The sequence below is a fragment of the Triticum urartu genome, chromosome 2A (genome assembly GCF_056163025.1).
Source record: "Triticum urartu cultivar PI428250 chromosome 2A, HENAU_Tu73, whole genome shotgun sequence".
Lineage (NCBI taxonomy): Eukaryota > Viridiplantae > Streptophyta > Magnoliopsida > Poales > Poaceae > Triticum > Triticum urartu.
The window spans coordinates 183,646,743-183,666,765 of NC_141874.1; positions in this window are offsets into that span (position 1 = coordinate 183,646,743).

Genomic DNA, 20,023 nt, shown 5'->3' on the forward strand with positions numbered 1-20,023 from the left:
CCTCAGTTTACGGACCTAGTCCGCATAATTGCTACTATCAACTTTTAACTAAATTTTCTCTAGGAACATATCTAAACAGTAGAACTGAAGCGCAGGCTACGACATAATTTGCGAAGACCTTTTGACTATGTTCAGGATAATTAAGTTCATCTTATGAACTCCCACTCAGATAGACATCCCTCTAGTCATCTAAGTGATTACATGATCCGAGTCAACTAGGCCGTGTCCGATCATCACGTGAGACAGACTAGTCAACATCGGTGAACATCTTCATGTTGATCGTATCTTCTATATGACTCATGTTCGACCTTTCGGTCTTCTGTGTTCCGAGGCCATGTCTGTACATGCTAGGCTCGTCAAGTCAACCTAAGTGTTTGCGTGTGTAAATCTGTCTTACACCGTTGTATGTGAACGTTGGAATCTATCACACCCGATCATCACGTGGTGCTTCGAAACAACGAACTGTCGTAACGGTGCACAGTTAGGGGGAACACTTTCTTGAAATTATTATGAGGGATCATCTTATTTACTACCGTTGTTCTAAGTAAACAAGATGCAAAAACATGATAAACATCACATGCAATCAAATAATAGTGACATGATATGGCCAATATCATATAGCTCCTTTGATCTCCATCTTGGGGCTCCATGATCATCTTGTCACCGGCATGACACCATGATCTCCATCATCATGATCTCCATCATCGTGTCTTCTTGAATTTTTCACGTCATCTATTACTTCTACTACTATGGCTAACACTTTAGCAATAAAGTAAAGTAATTACATGACGTTTATGTTGACACGCAGGTCATAAATAAATAAAGACAACTCCTATGGCTCCTGCCGATTTTCATACTCATCGACATGCAAGTCGTGATTCCTATTACAAGAACATGATCAATCTCATACATCACATATATCATTCATCACATCCTTTTTTTTGGCCATATCACATCACATAGCATACCTTGCAAAAACAAGTTAGACGTCCTCTAATTGTTGTTTGCATGTTTTACGTGGCTACTATGGGTTTCTAGCAAGAACGTTTCTTACCTACGCAAAAACCACAACGTGATATGCCAATTGCTATTTACCCTTCATAAGGACCCTTTTCATCGAATACGATCCGACTAAAGTGGGAGAGACAGACACCCGCCAGCCACCTTATGCAACTAGTGCATGTTAGTCGGTGGAACCGGTCTCACGTAAGCGTACGTGTAAGGTTGGTCCGGGCCGCTTCATCCCACAATGCCGCCGAATCAAGATTGGACTAGTAACGGTAAGAATATTGAACAAAATCAACGCCCACAACTACTTTGTGTTCTACTCGTGCATAGAAACTACGCATAGACCTAGCTCATGATGCCACTGTTGGGGAACGTAGAAAAATTCAAAATTTTCCTACGTGTCACCAAGATCTATCTATGGAGAGACCAGCAACGAGGGGAAGGAGAGTGCATCTACATACCCTTGTAGATCGCTACGCGGAAGCGTTCAAGAGAACGGGGGTGATGGAGTCGTACTCGTCGTGATCCAAATCACCGGAGATCCTAGTGCCGAACGGACGGCACCTCCGCGTTCAACACACGTACAGCCCGGTGACGTCTCCCATGCCTTGATCCAGCAAGGAGAGAGGGAGAGGTTGAGGAAGACTCCATCCAGCAGCAGCACAATGGCGTGGTGGTGGTGGAGGAGCGTGGTACTCCAGCAGGGCTTCGCCAAGCACCGCAAGAGACGAGGAGGGAGAGGGGTAGGGCTGCGCCAAGAAGGAGATGAACTCGTGTGTGTTGGGCAGCCCAAACCTCAAGTATATATAGGGGAAGGGGAGGGGCTGTGCCCCCACCTAGGGTTCCCTCCCTAGGGGTGGCGGCAGCCCCCTAGATCCCATCTAGGTGGCGGCCACAAGGAGGAGAGGGGGAGGCGCACCTGCAGTGGGCCTTAGGGCCCATCTGCCCTAGGGTTTGCCCCCTTCCCCTCTTGGAGGCGCCTTGGGCCCTTGTGGGGGGGCGCACCAGCCCACCTGGGGCTGGTCCCCTCCCACACTTGGCCCATGAAGCCCTCCGGGGCTTGTGGCCCCACTTGGTGGACCCCCGGGACCCTCCCGGCGGTCCCGGTACGTTACCGATAAAACCCGAAACTTTTCCGGTGACCAAAACAGGACTTCCCATATATAAATATTTACCTCCGGACCATTTCGGAACTCCTCGTGACGTCCGGGATCTCATCCGGGACTCCGAACAACATTCGGTAACCACGTATATCTATTCCCTATAACCCTAGCGTCATCGAACCTTAAGTGTGTAGACCCTACGGGTTCGGGAACCATGCAGACATGACCGAGATAACTCTCTGGTCATTAACCAACAGCGGGATCTGGATACCCATGTTGGCTCCCACATGTTCCATGATGATCTCATCGGATGAACCACGATGGCAAGGACTTAATCAATCCCGTATACAATTCCCTTTGTCCAGCGGTATGATACTTGCCCGAGATTCGATCGTCGGTATCCCGATACCTTGTTCAATATCGTTACTGGCAAGTCTCTTTTACTCATTCCGTAACACATCATCCCGTGATCAACTCCTTGATCACATTGTGCACATTATGATGATGTCCTACCGAGTGGGCCCAGAGATACCTCTCCGTTTACACGGAGTGACAAATCCCAGTCTCGATTCGTGCCAACCCAACAGACACTTTTGGAGATACCTGTAATGTACCTTTATAGCCACCCAGTTACGTTGTGACGTTTGGCACACCCAAAGCACTCCTACGGTATCCGGGAGTTGCACAATCTCATGGTCTAAGGAAATGATACTTGACATTAGAAAAGCTTTAGCATACGAACTACATGATCTTGTGCTAGGCTTAGGATTGGGTCTTGTCCATCACATCATTCTCCTAATGATGTGATCCCGTTATCAATGACATCCAATGTCCATGGTCAGGAAACCGCAACCATCTATTGATCAACGAGCTAGTCAACTAGAGGCTTACTAGGGACATGGTGTTGTTTATGTATCCACACATGTATCTGAGTTTCCTATCAATACAATTCTAGCATGGATAATAAACGATTATCATGAACAAGGAAATATAATAATAACCAATTTATTATTGCCTCTAGGGCATATTTCCAACACTATGTACCACTCTTTTCACTAATCTCAGTTGGAAATACTATTTCTCTCACATGCATATATACACACGCACGGTCTCTACTAGCCCTCTATACGCACATATATGTGCCTACGTCTCTCCCGCATGCACATTATCTTTAGGCATCTCTTGCACACATCCCCCCAAAGACACACCTCTCTCTTAGTAGTTGGCAGATATGATTCCATCAGATCATCCGGTAGGATATCCCTAACTATTAGGCCGGATGGTAATACGAGGCAAGGTTTTACCCAAGTTCGAACCCTTGCAGTTGAGGAAAAAGCCTACTCCTGGTACTGTATACTAGTGATAGAGGTGTGTACAAAGTACACGTGAATACCATGCATTGTGCGTGTGTGTATACTATTGACGAACTAGCCCCCAGGCTTCTATAACATACTCGAGGCCTAGGGTTACAAATCATATATAGTCGGCTTATCACCAGTGGGGATAGAGTCCTCCACGACTCTGTTAGCTTTGTGTTGTACGCCGAGTCCTCCACATGGGTCTTCGTATAATGCGTCTCGGTCCAACCCATGTGGCGCAGGATGGAACCGACCCATGAGTCCTCATGTTGACCCCACCACAACTAGAAATGATGTGCCCACCCCAACTAGAAAATGATGTGCCCACCACACCAGACACGCAATCGGCCACTAATACATGAAAGTTAATTGCATGGTGCATCCAATTTTTTTCCTGCATTGTGAATGTTTATATTTTCTCCTAAAATATTAGTCACGGGAAAGAGAAACGAAGGGCATCTATCCTTGTCTCCACCGGACACCCCCTCTTTCTACACCACTTCAACGTACGCACACAAACTATCTCTCGACCCTCTAAAAGTATGCATGCCCATGACACTTTCACGCGTGACGGTGACTGTATTTCAAGAGAAAGCACTATACGGCCGGTGGACTTCAGAATATGCTCATTACGGTCACCGTATATATTCGCGTGGTGATCATACGGTATCTAGCTCACGATACGTCTCCATATTTTATTGATGACACTAACAAACATTGTATTTGATGCGTGCTCCGTATTTTGTTGAAGACACTTACGGTCATTGTATTTGAAGCGAAAGCACGATATGGTCACTGGACTTCAGAATAAGCTCATCACGGCCAGCACATACATCTGTGGTGCTAACCAACCTGTGGTTGGATGGTTAGGAGGACAGTGGTTTCTCGAGCCCACTAGGGTTAAAGTCCTAGTGCTCACATTTATCCTTGGTTAATTTCAGTATTTTTTCAGCGATATGCGTTCAGTGGGAGGAGACGTTCCACTCGACTATGAGGCACCTATGGTGACTTCGTAAAATCTCAAGATCATATGCTGGCTCACTCTCTCAAAGGTGCTCACAGGGGTAGGGTCTGTGTGCATGCGCTTATAGCGATGAGTGCTTGCGCGTATATATGAGCGCTTGCGTCTGTACCATGTTAAAAAATACATGTCGTGATTATACGGCCACTAGCTCACCTGTACAACTCCATATTTTGTTGATGACACAATCAATTGACTAGTCAAACGTTCCACGTGGTGCAACTAGTGTTGCATCATCGGGGCGCGTAACCGTGGGGCCCACTTGTCAGCGCGTATATGAAAGAAAGAAATGGTAGTTTGAGTTTGTATTGTGTTAATAAAATAAATTTTAGGGTGATCATACGGTCACTGGCTCACCATACATCTCCGTAATTTGTTGATGACACGATCAATTGACCAGTCAAACGGTCCACATTCGGCAGCGCACATTACCATAGGGCCCACCCGTCAGCGCGTATATGAAGGACCGAAATGGTAATAAATTAGTGGTCGGTGGGGATTCAAAGTTGTGAGACCTCTGGTTGGCAGTCGCCGGCGGTTGGGGGCGCGGTGATTGGGCGGTGGCGTGGGGATCGCCAGAGAAAAAGCTCGGCGGGGGGGAGCCTAGAGGGATGGCCGGGGCGGCGGCGGACCACCGGTGGGGAGTGGTATCGGGGCAGGCGGGGAGGCGTGGCCCTGTAGGCCAGCCGCGGGCAGCGGCGGCCGGCGGTTCGGCCGGCGATGGCTGGTGGCTCAGGGGGTGGAGGTTGAAGATAAACTGCAGGCCTTTGATTTCTTATCCAACGGCTGGAAAATCTACTGACCAGAGATGAAAAAGTTAGTCGACTGACGTGTAGCCTCACCCGGCACGTACACATGCACGCACACAACACTCGCACGAACACACGCACGCATGCAGGCATGCAACACTGACACATACACATAACGAACACACACACGGATGCAGGTGTGCAACACTGACATGTACACATGCACTCACGAACACACGCACGCACGCACACATGCATGCAACACTGAAACGTACACATGCACACACGCAACACTCGCACGCTTGCATGCACACCAGCGACACCGCACACGACGCAAGACACACGCTCAACCTATACATGCATGCACCCTTTGTTAAGGACATGGATTGTTACGGGTATTACTCAATCTTATCTTTTTTTGCAAGGTTTAATCAATCTTGTCCGTGATAAGCAGAACATTGATGTTTGTAGCGGTCTTTATGAATCACAACATATCGAACGGGCTATCAACATATATATGAAAATTTAAAAATTCTCTTACATTATATAGTAGGCTTATCTAGATGAAATATATAACATCACACTCAATGAACAATCATCGGTTTATGAAATGCCCGCTTCTGACTGCCCTGGCCCACCAAAAGTTCCTCTGCCGTGCGCTGCCTGCGTTGGGTCACTGACATGGAGGCCATGTACCCAAAGAGACCACATGTCAGTGGAAGAACGACGCGGTGTCTTACGTCAGAGTCGAGGGCGCCACTTGATGCATGCCCGGCTGAACATGCCTCCTTGCCGCATTCAAACGCCTCCATGAAACCCGTGTGGAAGCCGAGAAACCCACTCTGGACACACGTCCGTTCATGACCGGGCTGGTATTAAACACAACGCTGGCTGAGCTCCTCCCATCTGCCGTCTATCTAATCTCCTATTTAAACGAGGCCAAACGCCGTCCAAGAATCGCACCCCTCCGCCGCTCCCCTATCTCCTCCTTCACCATTTTGTCCACTCTTACAATGGCTTACGAAGAGTAGTTATCCTGCATCCTAAATGGCTGGGTGGCCCGCCGAGCCCGCTGGATACGAGCTATGTAGCTCGCTGATCCACCTCCCTCCCCACGCCCGACGGAGCCAGTTGCCGCCTCAAGCCGACGTGCGGTTCAGCAACTCGCCGCTCCAGGCCAGCTCGACGAGGAGCAGCGCACGGGCATCGTCGCTGTCGTCCATGCCGCCGCCTTGTACCGCGCCTCCCATGTCTGCGATCGTGTCTCCTGTTTCTATGTACGAGACTCCCATGCCGACGGCCACGCCATGTAAGTGGAGACAGAAGCCGGGTGCGCGGAGAGCGACGAGTCGGTGGCCAGCGCCCGCCGCCATCATCGATGTAACGCCCTGGTAGTTAAGCTACAGTAATCTCCCACTAATGATGCCACATCACCACGTTTACTGTTGTTAGACTCTCGTTGATTCGAAAACAGTTCAAATTCAAACTTAAAATAAAGTCAAAAATAAAAGTTTTCAAATGTCAAACTAAAATGTGCAAACTGTGGCAAATAAATCATAAGTTTTGTTGGTGAAGAAACCAAGTTTTTATAAAAGGTTGAAGTGTTCCAAAATGATTAAAACAGTGACTTAAACATTTATATAAATGCCTTTTATATTTTCTAAAATATCAAACTAAATTATTTGAGTCTCAAAATTTTTGTGGCAGAGGGTTAAACTAAAACACTAGTTTAGGGGTTGGTCTCATATTTTTACTACACTGAAGTAATGTGTGAATTAAGTAAAGTAAATAAATAGAAAAGTTAAAAGAAAAATAAAAGAAAAGAAAAACTAAAAACAAAACAAAACTCCCTCCTCCCCGGGCACATGGCCCAGCTGGCCTCACTGGCCGAGCCAGGCCCAGCCCACCTCCACTTGTCATGTTCCTCTTGCTACAGGAGGCTGGGGTGGCCGTGGCGGCCATCCACCGGCGGAGACCGTGCATGGCGGCCATCCCGCGCTCCCCCTCGGCTACTAGACCCCGGCGTCCCTCCTCTCGAACCCTACCCCCCCCCCCCCCCCCCCCCCCCGTGCTCCCACTCTCTCCCCCCTCCTCCAGATCCAACCGCGCCCGACGCCGTCGTCGCCATGGTTACCCTTGCCGGCGTGGCTACACTCCTCCCGGCGCCTGAGGACATGTCCTTCTGCCCCGCCGTGGTCTGCTTCGTCGCCTGGAACCACGAGACCCAGACGGAGAGCCCCACATCGCGGGGATCGAGCTCTCCTTCCTCCTTCGGACGTGGCCGTTCGTCAACGACTCCAGCACCGTCGATCCTCCCCGAGCCCGCCTTTGCACCCCTACAGGATCTCGGTGAGCCGCCCGTCCAACCCCTCTATCCCTCCCCTTCGTTTGCATGCCGTAGGCCGCCGTCACCGTCGTGCCCGAACTCCCACGTACGTGTACATGCGTGCAGCTGCTGCGCTGCTTGCTTGCCCCGCTGCTGCCCCTGCACGCCTGCCACTGCTGACCGCGTCCACGTGCCCCGCCGCAGCCACCCGCGCCGCACACGCCCTGCCGTGCGCCAGCCCGATGCTGCGCTTCCCGCGCGGGTGCTTGCCGATGCGGCCTGCTGCTGCTCTACTGCTGCCGCACTTGCTGCTTCCTGCCGCTTCTTGCGCTGCTTCTTCCGCTGTCGTTGCTGCCTGCGACGGCCACTGCCACGCTGCTCTGCTTGCCCTGCAACCGCGGCCTACCTCACACCTCGTCCCGCGTCGCTCACCGGCCCAGCCTCACGCCATGCAGCGCCGCGCCTCGCGCCCAACTCGTGTGCATGTTGTTGCTGCTCTACTGAATGTACTACTACTAGTTACTGTAGCTGGTACTAGCTAGCTTTGCTAAATCTACAATGACTAACCCTCTAGACAGCCCCTAAACAGTGGTTAAACAGTTGTTAACATTAGTGAAAATAATATGAGTAGAAAGTATACATGAAAAACTCCATTTTATCCCACTGGACCAAATCCCTTCGATGCCTGGATTAAATCCTACAAAAATCATAAAATGCTAAGTTCTGTTAAGTGAAAAACTGAAAAACAGCTTTATTTTTATAGCTACTTTAGTGCTGTTGATGATCAAGCTAATGAACTCTAATATGGATAAAAGTGATACTAACATGTAGATAGCACAAAAATGCTCAAAATTGATATAAGGCACAAAATCATACGAGCTACATAACAGTAGTTGTAGCCTTTGGAAAACAGCCAAGTGATGTTTAAAAAACTGTCGAATTCTTAGACTTAGCAAAATTTCAGGGATTTTTAGAATATTGCTAAAACTTCGATAATTCATAGAAAAATAATCGTAACTCAGATGAAAAAGTTTTATACATGAAAGTTTCTCAGAATGACGAGAAGAATCCGAATATGCGGTTCGTTCATCTGTCACATGCCCCTATCATAGTGAACATGCAATCGTCCCCCTCCGTTTCATCTGTCCGAAAATGCCTAACTTCGGGAAAATTCCCCGGATGTTATCCCCCTTCGTCGGTATCGTGTAGCACTGCATTAGAACACCCCTAGCACTGCTCATGCATAGTATTGCACTTGTTTGCTCTATGTTTACTATTTCTTCACCCTCTTCTCTCCGGTAGACTCTGAGACTGATGTTGCCGCTGTGATCGACTACGTCGACGACGACCCCTCCTTCTTTTCTGAGAAACCAGGCAAGCCCCCTGTCGATGTCAAAACCGGCGGATCTCGGGTAGGGGGTCCCGAACTGTGCGTCTAGGCCGGATGGTAACAGGAGGCAGGGGACACGATGTTTTACCCAGGTTCCGGCCCTCTTGTTGGAGGTAAAACCCTACGTCCTGCTTGATTAATATTGATGATATGGGTAGTACAAGAGTAGATCTACCACGAGATCAGAGAGGCTAAACCCTAGAAGCTAGCTTATGGTATGATTGTATGTTGTGATTATTGTCCTACAGACTAAAACCCTTCTGTTTATATAGACACCAGAAAGGGTTAGGGTTACACAAGGTCGGTTACAAAGAAGGAGATATCCATATCCGTACTGCCTAGCTTGCCTTCCACTCCAAGTAGATTCCCATCCGGACACGAGACGAAGTCTTCAATCTTGTATCTTCATAGTCTAACAGTCCGGCCAATGGAGATAGTCCGACTGTCCGGAGGCCCCCTAATCCAGGACTCCCTCAGTAGCCCCTGAACCAGGCTTCAATGACGATGAATCCGGCGCGCAATATTGTCTTCGGCATTGCAAGGCGGGTTCCTTCTCCGAATACATCACAGAAGAATTTGAATACGAGGATAGTGTCCGACCCTGCAAAATAAGTTCCACATTCCACCGTAGAGAGAATAATATTTTTGCAGATCTAATTTGCTGGCTTGTTTTGGCAGCATGACGTTATGTCATGGCCCGGTGATTATTCGAACCATTTCTTTTAACCAGCCCCGCACATAACCAGAGGCAGTTTCTCGACACGTCTTGTCAAAGCAGAGATCGTGTCCCCTTATTACGGGATTCTCATCAATACGGGCGTGGGTAACCCAACCGCGCCATCAATTGCGGCGCTTGGGGGATAAGCGAGTTTTACCAGGCAAGTGGGGACGCTTAGTTTCATCCGCCCATATAAAGGGATAAGGATCCACCTTTCTATCCACGCCTTCTTCCTCCTTTGCTCATCCGTTTTCGCACACTCGAGCTCTAGCGCCCAAGTCCGCACTTCCCACCTCGACCTTCTCCAATCATGTCCGGAGCGGGAGGCAAGTGGATGGTCTCCTCCATCACGGAGGGAGACATCAAGAAACTAAGGAGAGCCGGATACCTGCCCGACGACATCGCACACCGGCTCCCAGATGAGGGGTAGCTCATCCCCACCCCCAGGCCCCATGAGAGGGTAGTATTCCTCACCCATTTACTCCGTGGACTGGGATTCCCTCTCCACCCATTTGTCCGGGGGCTCATGTTATATTACGGCCTGGATTTCCACGATCTGGCCCCGAACTTCGTCCTCAACATCTCGGCGTTTATCGTCGTGTGCGAGGCCTTCCTCCGCATCAAGCCCCACTTCGGCTTATGGCTGAAGACCTTCAATGTCAAGCCGAAGGTGGTGGGCGGCCGCCAGGCGGAGTGCGGAGGCGCCATGGTGGGCAAGATGCCCAACATAACATGGCTCGAGGGCTCCTTTGTGGAAACCATAAAGGGGTGGCAATCGGGGTGGTTCTATATCACCGAGCTGCGCGATCCCGCATGGGTAGCGGCCCCCGAGTTCCGATCTGGCTTCCCCATGCGGCTCACCTCCTGGAAAGAGAAGGGTCTGTCCTGGGGTAATTCGAAAGAGCTGACCGGACTCCAAACATGTATTCAAAACATGGTGGACAAGAAGATCAAGCTTGTCAACATAGTCCAGGTTATGCTCATCCGCCGGATACTCCCGTGCCAACAACGGGAGTTCACCTTGTGGGAGTTCAATCCGGCGCAGCACCGAACTCTGAACAGGCTCTTCGACACGACTCATGAGGACGCCTAGAGGGTGCTGTTCAAAAGTGCCGAGGTCCCCCCCCTATTACCGAGGATCGCGGATTCAGCGCGAAGCGCCAAGCCAGTGCGGTAAACTGCTTTACCTTTCACAGGATACTTTTTATATAGATTGACTCTACGCGGGATCTAAACTCCCGTACCTTTGACAGGACTGGCAGAAGATGGCTGGACAGATCGACTGTCCGGCTCCTTTGCCCGAAGGCCCCGCAGAAGCTCTTCTGGTGAAGATGTTGACTCCGACCCCTTATAAGGTGCCAGAGAAGACCAAGAAGGCCAAGGGAGCTCGAACGAGTTCCCGACGCCAGACGTCGTCGGACTCACTGTTTGATGACTCTGCGGTGCACTCTTCCTCCGAAGACGAGGAGGAAGAAGATGCTCCCCCACCGACTGGGGGAGACAGAAAAAGGAAGGCCGCCCCAACTGGGGGGGCGAAGGGTCCAAGAAGGGAAGGACTCTCCTTCCGGACAGCTCCACCGCCGCCGACGAAGGCGAAGACGAGTGGTTGCCCAGGGCCAAGCCCCCGGGGAGATCGTAAGTATTCGGATACCAAAGTAACCCATAGGATTCCTTTGTCGCACTGCTTTCCCTAATCGCCGAACATAATTACGCAGGCCGCCATGAGCCAATATCGAGGTATCATCGGACGGCTCCCTGGGCTCGTCGGACATGGATAGCGATCCAGTCCCGACCGCCACCTCCCCTCATCCTGCCGACGACGCCGAGGTGTTGTCTCAAGAGGCACCAGATAGAGGGAAGACAGTCCCGGAGGCGCCTCAAGGTGACCTTCCGGACTCCGGGAGCCGCGGGGACGGAGCCCCCGAGAGCTCCGAGTTCGGCCCTCAGCCGAACACCGTGTCGGACCCTCCAGCGGTTCCGGGCTCGGGCAGGCGGTCTCCTTCTAAGAGGGGCCAGACGCCTGTGCCGGTGACCTCTGTCCATCCAGAGGCACCGGACAATCTGCTGGAAGCGCTTCGCAGCGCTTCCATCGACGAGGAGCACCGCACTATCATGAGTGCGGTGATCCAGAAGGTTCAGTCCGCCAAGAGCGGATTGACTGAAGCCTGTGCCAGCCTTTTAACAGGCTTTGAGGCAAGTGTTTTAAAATGTAGTAGAAATATTACCGCATAGACAGTAGCCCCTGATGCTTTGTTCGGTGTTCACAAAGAAAAGCTGAACAGAGGATCAAATAATATCGCAGGAGTCTAATATAAGTATGTCAATATTCATATGTAGGCTTCGCTGCTGGCGTCCGCCGCACTAACTGCGGAGGTCGCCGTACTGAAGCAGGACCTCGATGGGTCCAAGAAGGAGCTCGGCCTTGCCAAGAGGCAGCTCAAGGAGAACCAGGGTAAGTAGTACCCCGTCTATAGATATGTATATAAAAAAGGACGCAATTGCAAAATGACAGGATCATTGTATGTTTGCCAGGGGCCACGACTGAGGTGGTGACCCTGAAGCAAGCGCTGACCAAGGCCTAAGATACAACGGCCAAGGAGCGCACCGAGCGAGAGAAGCATGAGGCTCGGGTGGGCGAGGTGCAGCAAGAGCTCCAGGCTCTCGTGACGAAGCACGAGGCGTTGGAGCTTGACTTGAAGACGCGAGCGTCTGAGCTTGCCGCAGCCTGTGAGAGCGCAAAGAGTGCCAAGGCCGAGGCCCAGAAGGCCCTTCAGGAGATCGACGCGATGAAGAAGATAGCAACGGGTAAGGCTTTCTATATGCAAAGCAAGCATGTAAAAGTAAATTACCGATTACTTACCCTGATCCGGAGCTCTTCAGGAGCATTCGCAGATTTGCCCCACAGTGTGTCCGATGCCGCACAAGTTTACCAGGCTGAGGATGGAAGCTCGACGGAGATGCTGTTCTGGTCTCAGTATGCTGAGGCCGAACATCCGGTGCCAATGAGCGACCAGCTGAAGCAGATGGTCGAGCTACATAAGGCGGCCGATCAGTCCATGAACAACTTTATAGTCCGGTTGTGGCCTGGCGACGCCCTTCCGAACAGCTTCTTCGGCCTGGTGAGGCGGCTCATGGATGCCTGCCCACGGCTGGAGGTCGTCAACCGATCCGTCTGCATTGAAGGTGCACGCCGGGCTTTCGCCCGTGTAAAAATGCAGTGGGTTAAGCTAGACACCGTGAAGCTGATCAAGGAGGGGCCGCCGGAGGGCAAGGAGCACCGCCACCTCAAGATATACTACGAGGGTGTTCTGCCGGGTGCCCGTCTTATCGCGGATGAGTGTTTAAAAGATGTAATATTTGAATGAGACTTGCTCGTTTTATCCTGTATGTATGAAAACTTGTTTCGTATGAGCTATGCAATGCTTGTTTGAATTTAAAATATTACCTTCTGTTTGGCTGTTTATCCAATCTGAGAGATGGCTACTCCTCGGCTTCTGCCCCCATGCCATGAGTGCTGGGGTGTTCGGGATAAACCTGAGCACTCTTGTTCCCATATTTGGGTCCTTCGAGGGAGGTGCTCAGCACAACGAACAAGGCAACCGGACTAATAATGCTTTATCACTCTCACTTAGCCATAGAATTCTATAATTTTAAATTTTGGCGAAGCCCCTGGTATTGGGAAGGCAGAATTCGGGGCGCGATACACGCCTGTAAGCCGGACTGGGCCGGCCCCTCGCCCTAAGCGGCATAAGTCTTTAGGGACTCGAAAAAACCCTCGCCGAACAGCGACCAGTCTCTCGCCTTATCATGACAGTCAGTTTTAGCTTTCTCTACTGAGGTGCTCAGCCCGGCAGAACCGGGGCACAATCGCAGTAGTTCTCCTAGCGCTACCTTAGCCGATAGAGCGGAACGTAAGGTACCAAAACATAGGAGCCGGGCAAACCCAACATTTGACAAAAGACATGATTCGGAGCTGATGCATATAATGCTATAAGTTCGGGGTGCCGCACTTGGGAAAGTGTTCGGACTTTTCACACCGCATTGTGGGGTACGTAAGCCCCTGGTGTATTGGCCGTACCAGAGTGTACGGTTGCAAGGCATCATTAATGAGCACATAGATATATATATATATAAGAAGAATGCAATAATAGTCGTAATGTCATGCATTGTTTATTGAAAAATTGTGTTAAAGCGGAGTGATACAGATAGTGCGATAAGCAAAGAGTAGGACTATGTCCCTTCCAAGGGCAAGCTGAGGAATGATATGAAATCGAATATTTCGCTTGTTACTGTAATCAACCTGGGAATTCCGTAGGTGTCTGCCTCCTTGGTTGCTGCATCATGTGTTCGGCAATAGTGTTGTCGGACAGTGTTTCCAGAGATTAAGGTCCTGAAAGAACAAGAAAAATAATCAAACGAGAAGCCCCTAGTGCGGTTTAGGCCGCGTTTTCGGGCGTGCCGCAGTTGTGCCCCCCTCCCCACTTGTGCCCATGGTATTTTTAATGCGTAATTATGTACGCGCGGCACGAGTTTCGCTGCTGGGCTGGGATTGGGGTGGCCGCCGTATTGCTACGCGAGCTCAAATCGCGCCAGGCGGTCTATTTGCCAATTGCCCCGAGCGCGCTTGAAGGTGTCCGGGCTTTGAAACGCCGAACTGTTGATTGCCTTTAGAGGCTGCTTTGCGCTTCTGCTGCGAGGGCCGTGGTGTGCTCCTCTGTTCGAAGAGACCGCTCTGTGTTTCCATCGACTGTAATAACTCCGCGAGGTCCTGGCATCTTGAGCTTGAGGTATGCATAATGCGGTACCGCATTGAATCTAGCGAATGCGGTTCGCCCGAGCAGCGCGTGATAACCACTGCGGAACGGGACTATATCAAAGATTAACTCTTCGCTTCGGAAATTATCCGGGGATCCGAAGACCACTTCCAGTGTAATTGAGCCCGTGCAATGGGCCTCTACACCTGGAATGACGCCCTTAAAGGTCGTTTTCGTGGGTTTGATCCTTGAGTGGTCTATACCCATTTTGCGTACTGTGTCCTGATAAAGCAGGTTCAGGCTGCTGCCGCCGTCCATAAGGACTCGAGTGAGGTGAAATCCGTCGATGATTGGGTCTAGAACCAGTGCGGCGAATCTGCCATGACGGATACTAGTGGGGTGGTCCCTGCGATCGAAGGTGATCGGACAGGAGGACCGAGGGTTGAACTTTGGGGCGACTGGCTCCAATGCATATATGTCCCTGAGCGCACGCTTCCGCTCCCTCTTGGGGATGTGGGTTGCGTATATCATGTTCACCGTCCGCACTTGCGGGGGAAACCTCTTCTGTCCTCCAGTGTGCGGCTGCCGGGGCTCCTCCTCGTCATCGTTATGCGGCCCCTTGTCCTTGTTTTCGGCAATTAACTTGCCGGCCTACTTGAACACCCAACAATCCCTATTGGTGTGATTGGCTGGCTTGTCTGGGGTGCCGTGTATTTGACATGAGCGATCGAGTATACGGTCCAAGCTGTACGGACCAGGCGTACTTTGTTTGAATGGCTTTTTCTGCTGACCGGGTTTAGAGCCTTTGAATCCGGCATTGACTGCCGTATCTTCAGTATTTTCGCTGTTAATGCGGCGCTTATGCTTGTTGCGACATGACCTTCTATTGCCGTCCTTGGTATCTGAGGTACCATGGTTCTTTGATATGTTATTACTGCGAGCCAGCCAGCTGTCTTCTCCCGCGCAAAAGCGGGTCATGAGCATAATGAGAGCTGCCATAGATTTCGGCTTTTCCTGACCAAGGTGCTGGGCTAGCCACTCGTCTCGGATGTTGTGCTTGAAAGCCACTAAGGCCTCCGCATTCGGATAGTCGATGATTTGATTTTTCTTTGTAAGGAACCGAGTCCAGAATTGCCTGGCCGACTCTTCTCGCTGTTGAATTATGTGGATTAAATCATCGGCGTCTGGTGGTCGCACATAAGTGCCCTGAAAGTTGTCGAGGAATGCGGCTTCCAGATCTTCCCAACAGCTAATGGAGTCCGCTGGCAAGCTGTTAAGCCAATGCCGCGCTGGTCCTTTGAGCTTTAGTGGGAGGTATTTGATGGCGTGTAGGTCATCGCCGCGGGCCATGTGGATGTGGAGGAGGAAGTCCTCAATCCATACCACGGGATCTGTTGTGCCGTCGTATGATTCAATATTTACAGGTTTGAAACCTTCTGGGAATTGATGTTCCATTACTTCATCTGTGAAGCGTAAGGGGTGTGCGGTGCCTCTGTATTGGGCTATATCGCGACGCAGCTCAAATGGCTCTTGCCCGCTGTGTTCGGCCCGGCCGGATTTGCTTTTACTGTATCCGGCGTGATGTGTGTTGTCTCGCAGAGTGGTGCGCCCTCGTGATCCGTAGATCGATCTTGAATGCTTTGCCTTGTCCTCCAATATGTCTCGCAGGTCTGGCGTATCTCCCCATGCCTTTTTATTTGAATGGCGTTGGGGCGGAGGCTGAGCTTTTGGCTGGAATGCCTCTCTATCGCGGCCACGAGGTGGCCGATCAACCGTATCATACGCTTCTTCCTCCAGTCGGGGTAGTAACCTGCGCCTTGGGTAACTCTTGGAGGGGCGCTCGAGTTTATATTCCTCGGCCGCGAGGACTTCAGTCCATTTTTCAGCTAGCAGATCTTGATCAGCTTGAAGCTGTTGTTGCTTTTTCTTCAGGCTATTTGCCGTGGCCATACGCCGGCGCTTGAAGCGCTCTTGTTCGACGGGATCCTATGGGACGGCGAACTCATCGTCGTCGAGGCTTGCCTCGTCTTCAGAGGGGGGCATGTGATTGTCATCCTCCTCTCCGTCTGCCGGTCTCTCAGGAGAGCTGGCTCCTTCGTCCTCCTGCTCTAGATCTTGCTGGAGGGGATTGCTGTTGTCTTCGGCACTATCCGGAGTGTTATTATCTCCTGTGCCGGTATCACCACTTTTGCTTTGGCGGGACTTAGAGCGGCGCCGCTGACGTCGGCGCTTGGGTTGCTTCTTGGAGGGGTCATCCTCCGCTATCTCGTCGACATTGCCTTCGTTGGGTGTATCCACCATGTATATGTCATATGACGAGGTGGCTTTCCAGTGCCCTATAGGTGCTGATTCATGTTCGTCTCCTACATCGTCGTCCATACCGTCGATGTCTTCGGAGTCGAAGTCGAGCATGTCGGTTAAATCATCGACAGTGGCTACGAAGTGGGTGGTGGGTGGGCATTGAATTTCTTCGTCGTCCGCATCCCAATCCTGTTGGCCATAATCCGGCCAGGGCTCTCCTGAGAAAGAGAGAGACCTTAGTGAATTCAGGATGTCACCAAAGGGCGAGTGCTGAAAGATATCCACGGCGGTGAATTCCATGACCGGCGCCCAATCGGATTCGATTGGCAGGGGCGCGGATGGTTCGGAGTCAGAAAAAGAGTCCGACACCTTGGAGTCACGGGCTGCGCAGAGGATTATGCTGGTGTTCGGCTCGATCGCCGTTGAGACTGCAGCCCCTGAGGCGGTGTCCAACCACGCGTCCTCGATTGGCGCAGTTGGCTCCGAGCTAAGGGTCGGAGCTGATGCGGGCGCGGCCTCTAGGGTACTGTTCGGCGGCAGAGCTAGGTTATACCCATCGCGACAGTGCGGCGCGCCCGGCTGTGGCTCGAATCCGTTGAAGATCAAGTCTCCGCGGATGTCGGCCGTGTAGTTCAAACTTCCAATCTGACCTGACGGCCAGGGGCGTAGCTTTCAATCTGCTCCAGATGGCCAAGCGAATTAGCCCGCAGTGCAAAGCCGCCGAATACGAAGATCTGTCCGGGGAGAAAAGTCTCACCCTGGACCGCATCGCTATCGATGATAGTAGGAGCCATCAAGCCTAACGGCGACGACACAGAGGAACTCTTAATGAAAGCACCAATGTCGGTGTCAAAACCAGCGGATCTCGGGTAGGGGGTCCCGAACTATGCATCTAGGCCGGATGGTAACAGGAGGTAGGGGACACGAAGTTTTACCCAGGTTCGGGCCCTCTTGATCGAGGTAAAACCCTATGTCCTGCTTGATTAATATTGATGATATGGGTAGTACAAGAGTAGATCTACCACGAGATCAGAGAAGCTAAACCCTAGAAGCTAGCCTACGGTATGATTGTATGTTGTGATTGTTGTCCTACGGACTAAAACCCTTCGGTTTATATAGACACCGGAGAGGGTTAGGGTTACACAAGGTAGGTTACAAAGGAGGAGATATCCATATCCGTACTGCCTAGCTTGCCTTGCACGCCAAGTAGAGTCCCATCCGGACACAAGACAAAGTCTTCAATCTTGTATCTTCATAGTCTAACAGTCCGGCCAATGGAGATAGTCCGGCTGTCGGAGACCCCCTAATCCAGGACTCCCTCACCCCCCCCCTTTGATCATCCCGATATCGCCCATTCCATTCTCTCATGCTTGCATTAGATTTTGCTACTGTTATTGTTTGCTCCTATTCTTATGCATAGCTTGTTTATTGTAACCGGTTGTTGTTACCTACCTGCTTATCCTAAACTGCTTAGTATAGGTTGGTTAGAGATCCATCAGTGACCTCCACCTTGTCCTTTTTGCCCCGCTTTATGTTTGATGTCTCGATCAACATGATCGACGTCCAGGCCCCGACACCGCACATCACCCCCCTAGTTGTACGACTCTGCAGAGTTACTATCAAGTGCCGAGGGTGACACCTCATACATCACTCCTGATGAAATCTCTGTAGTGTAGCTATTCGGTCGTGGTCATCGAGGGTGATTTCCTCCTTAACCACTTCCGATACGACTCTGTCGTGCAACCCCTCAAGTGTGAACCTCGAGGGTGGTTCCTCTTATGTTCATCTTGATGATTACATCGAGTGGAATCCAACGAGGGTGGTTCCTCATGGTTTCCCTTGGTGTTAGACATACAGTTACTATGGTTACTATGAATTTACACTGAACCATGTTATTAAAGACGGGTTGGCCCTGAGAAGTACCCGCGCGAGCTTAATTGCGAGTGGTGTGGAGTCAGGTTGACCTGGAAGGTGCCCGTGAGATACTTACGAGGCGTGGCCGGGCATTCTTAGCCCTTGCCGCAAGTACTCGAGATGGGGCGACGGGGTCACATCTTTTGTGAGTCTCTTCTCGTGATCGCACTACCAACACACTAACGGTTTGGATATTTGATCCGAGGGGCCTCTGGCCTGATAGCACTAACCATCACATGGGCATAGTATGGGCGTTCTGTGTCGTATACATCAGCCGAAGCTTAATAGACACCAGCGACTGAGCGACGCACGCCGGGTTGGACTGCGTAAGCTCCTGCCTTGTTTAAGGAGGTAGCTAGGTCTGCTCACCGGCCGCGTACGCAACGTGCAGGAGTTCCCGGGGAGATGGCCCATGACCCCTGGGTGCATAGGCTTAGTCCGGCGTGCCGACCTCTCTATTAAGCCTAGGTCGAGTTGCGGCATATTGTTTGGCCGAGGCCGGGCATGACCTAGGAAAGTGTGTCTGGCCGGAGTTAATCGAGCGTGGTGGGTAAGTTGGTGCACCCCTGCAAGGAAGAAAACATCTATCGATATCCTGTCCTACGGTAACGGACACTTGGAGTTGTATCCCGATCGATACAACTAGAACTGGATACTTGAGATGAGAAATGGGTAGTATGGCTCGAGGATTGCTTTCTCGCAAGGAGTCGAGAAAGGATCTCTGGCCGAGGTTGATGACACTACTACTACTTTACTTTATGCTACTCTACCCCCTCTTGTTGCTACAAGATGGTGGTTTCCAGAAGATGCTAGTCTTTGATAGGACTAGCTTATCCCCTCTATTCTGGCCTTTCTGCAACCCAGTCCACATACACTGCCTTCCTTTGATAATGTTGCATATGTAGTGTAGATCCTTACTTGCGAGTACTTTGGATGAGTACTCATGATTGCTTTGCTTCCTCTTTTCCCCCTTCTTTCTTCTTTCTGGTTGTTGCGATCAGATGGTGGATCCCAGGAGCCAGATGCCACCCAGTCGACTACTACTACGCCGAGGGTGTCTACTACTACATGGAGACCGCTGACGACCAGGAGTAGTCAGGAGGCTCCCAGGCAGGAGGCCTTGCCTTTTCGATCGATGTTGCTTTTGTGCTAGCCTTCTTAAGGCAAACTTGTCTAACCTATTTTTGTACTTAGATATTGTTGCTTCCGCTGACTCTTGTGTATTCGAGTTGATGTATTAGAGTCCTCGAGGCCCATGGCTTGTAATATAAAGCTTGTATTATTTTTTTATTTGTGTCTAGAGTTGTGTTGTGATATCTTTCCGTGAGCCCTTGATCTTGATCGTACACATTTGCGTGTATGATTAGTGTACGACTGAATC